This window comes from Mirounga angustirostris, unplaced genomic scaffold, assembly GCF_029215605.1.
Source record: "Mirounga angustirostris isolate CCGP_5_RB_7025 unplaced genomic scaffold, mMirAng1.0.hap1 SCAF_16, whole genome shotgun sequence".
NCBI lineage: Eukaryota > Metazoa > Chordata > Mammalia > Carnivora > Phocidae > Mirounga > Mirounga angustirostris.
This window is the reverse complement of record NW_026991724.1, coordinates 7,520,945-7,527,522: the sequence shown is the minus strand read 5'-3', so window position 1 is coordinate 7,527,522 and position 6,578 is coordinate 7,520,945.

Below are 6,578 nucleotides of genomic sequence, written 5' to 3'. Positions count from 1 at the left end.
GTATCTAGTCTGACAGCTTGAGTACAGTACACAGACATCAGAACGTGGGCCGCATGGTGCAACAGAAAGAACAGAAGCCTTGACATCTAAACCCAAATGGATCGAGTTAATGTCCCCAGTGAGGGAACAGGTGCACATGATATGCCTCTGGATATGAGGCACTGGGAAAGACAGAACATCACTTCTGTGATTGTTCTTACAAGACATGCATAGCCTGAATTTAATAACGGGGCAAGGTGAGACAAACCCAAACCTAGGAGCATTCTACAAAATAAAACAAGCCTGTTACACTCTCTTCAAATTGTCAAGGTCAAGAAAATCTCAGACAGGAGAAGGACTGGTTCCAGATTAAAAGGAGATGAAGGGAAAGTAAATACAATGTGTGATCCTGGACTGGATTCTGGACCAGAAAAGGATATTCATGGGACAACTGGTAAATTCTAAATCATTGGATCATAATATTGTTATTAAAGTTAATATCCTGATTTTTATAATTATGCCATGCTTATATAAGATGTTATCCTTGGGGGGGAATCTAGGTGAAGGGTGGGTGAGATATTGGAGGGTACCATTTTTGCAACCTTTGTGTTAAGTCTGGAATTATTTCAGAATGAAAAGACAAACAAGTAAGTTGGAATTCTTGCTCATTGCTTACCACTGTGTGTCCCTGGGCAAGTCGCTTTGCCTCTCTGAGCCCCAGCTTTCTCTCCTATTACATGGAGGCATTAAAAGAGATTGGACATGAAAATACCTTATGAATAAGGAACTAGCCTAACCTAAGTGCACATTATTCAACAGCAGGTCAGGATGCTATTTCTGAATCCTTAACAAAACAAAACAAAACCTAGAAGTACCGAAGCCAGGAGGAGCTGAGTTATCACCCGATGTCACATGGTGATGGAGGGAGAATTTGAACCTGGCTCTATGTGATTCCAAATGGCACGGTCTTCCTGCCACCCTGGGGCTGTTGCTATGATGAACAATGCACAGTTTATGGCTCTGGGAGGAGGAGAAGGGGGAGAGAGACTCCACCTTCAAACAGGAAATATGGCCAAGGGTAGACACCGTCTTAAAGACACAACAGCAGGACTTCTAAAAAAAAATTCAAGCACAGATCTATTCCTCCAGGAACTGGCCCACAACATCTGAACTTTCTCCGCTTTCTCAGTCACTGCTTGTTACTATCCAAGGGGCTAGCTAGGAGAGTGGCTCACATGCCTCTCTTTGGAGATGAGTATGAACAAGTGTGTGTGAGCAGGTGGCACCCTGGGATACTGAGTGTGCCACGAGGCTGGGACCCACCAGGTCCCCTGTCACCTGGAGACAGCTCATTTGCCATCTGTCCTGGCAAAGCCTAGGGCTCTATATCTGACAATAGGTGGAAAATCGCAAGGACCAGCCTCCCCCTCCCCACCTCACCAAATGGGCATGGCCCCAAGTGCTGGAGGAGCGCTGCGTGTGTGTTCGTCCGCACATAGGGGCTGAACCTGTGGATTCCGACCATCCTACAGCCGCAGATCATTTCTAAGGCCCTTAATCCAGGAGGCTATTAAGTTACAACCCCCAAGTCACCATCTGGCTAGGGGATTTCCCATGTGGGTGGGGTCTCCTGGCACTTCTCAAATGACACAGCTTGGATGTCAGTCTCTGATGTGTCAAAGGGACCGTGTCTGCCTCCCAGTTGGCCCCCATTCTTAACCAGGTTTCCACTGCTTTTATGGGAAAGGAGAGAAGGTAGACATCAGGGAATCAACATTTAGGGGACACACCTGCTCCCCTCTTCCAGGCGCCTTCTGCCTTTAGCTCACATAGGCCTCAGGATAAGCTGTGGTAGGAGTTACTGCGTCCACGGTAGAGATTGGGGAATCGAGACTTGTCATTCATTGAAACTACATGAGACATTTCAATCTCAAGGTTGTCTGACTTCAAATCATGCTTTCTGCCACAGCCTGAGAGTCTCTACCATTCTTGCCTTTGATCTCTGCAGTTGCTTCTCAGTGAAATCTCCCCACATTTCTTACAAATCGACAGTCCTAAAGGAGGAATTGTTGATTCATGCACACACTGCCGCTTTCCGCCCACCTGGTGCCCTGGATGGCCTCCTCCCCGTCCTTGGGCAAGAAGGCAGTTGTCCTATGAAAGTGCACAGTTTCCCACCTGCCCTCCCTCCTGGATCTCCCACGGTGGCTCACGTCCCTATTGCCAATTCTGTCCCTGGGTGCTGGCTCTAGGCCAGCCACTCCAGCTTGGTGCCCGGATCAGGCTTGTCCCCTCCCTGATGCTGACATCTCCACCTGGCTCTGTGCCCGAAGGGCTCTCACTCTCACCCCAGCTTATGAAGGCTCCCAGTCCATCTCTGGTCCAATGCCACCACATCTGCATTTCCGGGAAGGAATCTGCAGGATGGAGAAGTACAGACCTCCCTGGAAACCTCAGAATCCAAGAGCTTCTGACGCGGTCGCTCTGTGGAATCCTGGAGGGAAGGTGCACCAGGTCTCAACCGGCTCGCATTTCATCCTCACGACCCTGAGAGAGACCAGGACACACGGCCAGGAAGGAGGAGGACGTGCCAGGTGTCACCACCAGGGAGGTTTTCTGGGGACAACACTCCATTTGGCTACCAGCAGAGACAAGTTCTCATCTGAGAGACCAGAGGGACTTGACCCATCCTGCCCGACTTTCTCCTGAGCCCGGGGTGGGGGGGAATGTATGTATGTGGGTATCTATTCATCTAATCTCAAATAAATCTAACACAAATATAATCTCACGCATATATGTAAAGCTCATTTCCTCACTACAGAGTGACTATGTGCCAACTTTTCAGAACATTTTATATTTAGATAAAATCTCATTTATATATATACATAATCTCATTTATATTTTTCATATATTTGTATAACTTTTATATATATAAAACATTACACATATATGTAGATCACATTAAATCGTTTGTATCTATCTGCCAACCGTCCTAAAAATTATATAATATTTCATTTATATATATCTTATATATATAAAACCTTCCTTATATATAAGAATCTCATTTAATCATTAGTGACTATATGTTAGCAAATGTTTTAAATACTATATATATAATTTCACTTATATATATCTCATTATGCAAATCTCATTTAATCATTAAAAAAGATATATGCCAACTGTGTTAAATATTATATATACAATCTAATTTTATATATTAATGTCATTTACATAAATAAATCTCATAGATATAAAATCTCATATATAATACAAAGATATATGTGTGCATGTGTGTGTGTGTGTATGTAAATGTCATTTAATCATTTAAAAAAACCCTACAAGACAGGCACAACTGTAATCCTCAAAGACTGAGCAAGGTCAAATATCTGCATATGATACCAGGTCTCAGCAGAGCTCTTGGGGCCCCCACTCAGACCTGCTCTCCTGAAGCCCAAAGCTCTACCTGCCTCAGAGGCAACTCCAGTTTTCAGCCATCCATGCCCCCCAATCCCAGGCTTGCCCTTGACCCCACGCTCTCTCTGACTCCACAACCAACAACCAGAAAATCTTGGTCTGCCTTCGAAAGCAGCTCAGGACATCACTCCTTCACTCCTTCACCACCTCAACCACCCCACCTCTGGTTCAAGCCTTCATTAAGGGAAGATGGACAATTGCATGTCTCCTACTGGCCTCCTTGCCCTCACCCCACTTTTGCCTATTGTCATAGAGCAAATCCGTTAACGCACAAGTCAGTCCAGGTCACTCCTTCCCAGATCCTCCAGGGGCTCTCATTTCACTTATAGGGAAACCTTGAGCCCCTATCACAACTCATAAGGCCCTACGACATATGCCTCCCATACAAGGGCTCCCCATCATGTTGAAATCACCACTTACAAGAGCCTGAATAGTTTCTAGGGGTAATGCATCTAACATTTATTAAGAAGGGTTTGTAAGAGCTTCTTTGGAATTCTACTCATCGTGACACACATACTGGGCAAGTAAGTGAGGAGGACTCCCCTTTCATCTGAAATCAAATGGGGCTTCAGTGGACCCCAAAAACCTTAAGGGACACAATGGATTGGCATCTGACTCATGCCTGAGAAATTCTGTGGACAAGAGACCTAGGCTGACTGGCTACTCCACCAGTGAGGCAGTCGCCGATGTTCAGGAATTACTGTGCACCCCTGTATCTGCTTGGGTAGAAGGTGCCCCAGTGAGCCACATGTGGTCCACGCATGGCAGAGAGCAGGCTGGGGACTGTCCTGCCCTAAAGGGGCCAACAGACTTCATCTGGAGGAACTGGTAGTGGAATCAGACTCCTAGGGGCTGAAGAGGGATCAATAGGCTGATGATATAGGGTTCATTTAGCAATTATAAGAGACAGGCCATCATCAACTGAAGGAAGGTATCAAGAAACCCATACAAGTCCCCTGTGGGAGATAGTCGGCTGTAAATATCTGTGAGGCCCAGAGAATGAAAACCCCTCAGGCAACAGCACCATTTGGTCCTTGTACAACCTTTCCTGGTCCCCGCCAATACAACAGAAAAGACAGTGAGGTTCGGCAAGAATAAGTGGAACCTTAACCTTGAATGAAGTCAAAAACATTGATTCTTAACTGGGACATGGCCATTTTTTAAATTATCTTTTTAAATTCAAGTATAGTTGACATATAATATTGTATTAGTTTCAGGTATAATACCATGATTCCACAGTTATGTACATTACACATTGCTCACCATGACAAGTCTAGTTATCATCTGCCGCCGTACAGTTATTACAATACCATTGACTACATGCCCTGTGCTGTACTTTTCATCCGTGATTTTTTTTTTTAATTTTTTTAGAGAGAGAACGCGCATGAGCATGGGGGGAGAGACAGATGGAGAGGGAGATAGAGAATCCTAAGCAGGTTCCACACCCAGCATGGAGCCCGCTGTAGGGCTCGAACTCATGACCCTGAGATCATGATTTGAGCCAAAATCAAGAAAGAGTCAGACGCTTAACCAACAGAGCTACCCAGGCACCCGAATTTATTTATTTTATAACTGTAAGTTTTTGCCTCTTAATCTCCCTCCCCTATTTTGCCCATTCCCCACCCCCATAATTATTGAGTTGAGACTGTGTTTGTGACTTTATTTTTTTAAGATTTTATTTATTTATTTGACAGAGAGAGAGAACACAAGCAGGGGGAGCGGGAGAAGGAGAAGCAGGCTTCCCGCTGAGCAGGGAGCCTGATGCGGGGCTCGATCCCCAGGATCATGACCTAAGCCGAAGGCAGACGCTTAACCAACTGAGCCACCCAGGCACCCCTGTGTTTGTGACTTTAAGGAACATTTACCAGAAAGTTCCTGCAGCCTACTTGTGTTTTCATCTCGGATTAGGACTATCCCATTAACCAGACTTAAAGGGACAGTGAGAAAAAAAATAAAGTTCCTTTTGGGATTACACTCTCCTCCTGCTTATTCACTACACTGGTGAATCATTTAATTGTTGCTCTTGATGTTGGACCAGATGCAAGTCCCAACCCCATCTCTGTTTATTTCCTCTCATTGTTGGTGAAGAGGCTCTTGAGCAGAATGTCCCATCAAAGTTAGCCTGCGAGAGGCAGTCAAAGGAACAAGGTTTGGCTTATAGACGTCACATTCGGAGTATCCGAAAGGCCTTCTACGCTACTGGAAGGATCAGAGGCAGTTAGAAGTAAAGGACTTTTCAGGAGTGACCTTGACCACTTAGGATGGAATCAGGACCTTGCAGAAAGGCCAAAGAGGCTCACAAAGCAACAACGGGGACAATGATGACACCAGAAACAACAGAAAGAAAAAGGGCGGGAAGGCCAGCAGAGGGAAGATCCTGGGCTCCAACCAAGGCTGGCTGGCCCACGGGGACTGAAAGGTGACCCGAGGGAAAATGAGCAATCACTAGTGCACCCCCTTCTCCACTCTGAGGGTGTTCATAATTGGGCAGGAAGGTGTTCTCTCCAGTACTGCATTGTGGACAGTTTGAGAAGCATGGCAGGATTACCCACCTTTCCCACATTCCTAGACCCTGAGCCCCTTTGCGACAGGGACTGAGTAAGCTCCGCCTTTTAGCACCTGCGCAGGTCCTGCAACAAAACAGGAGGCTCAATCCTGCTGCTGGATGGACAGTTAGACGTTGACCTTGTGCAAATCCCTTTCCCAGGATTCTGTTGCCACGAACTCTGAAAAAGCTCCTTCCCTGCAATGTCGCTGGAGCCAGGCCTTGGAGGTCAGCGGTCACCCCCTCAGCGTCCCTCTCCTAAGAGCCATGTTGTGATGATCGAAGCAACAAGATCGTGTGTGTGAAAGGATTTTACACAATTCCACAGTGACAAATATTGTGGTAAGCCACGTACGGCAGCTGGGGTCATGCAAGGTCAAGCTCTATGGGGGTTTATCTTTGGTGAGGAGTGAGCCCTGTGCAAGTAACCTTCCACCTGTACCAGGGAAGGGACGAATGCTGATATCAACCCCCCTGAAAAATAATCCCTGGGCCCCCCCATTCTACAGTCCTCTGGGGTCATGCTGTTGTTGCCCAGTGGCTACCGGCCTGAATCACTGAAGCCTCAAGTCAGGAACCC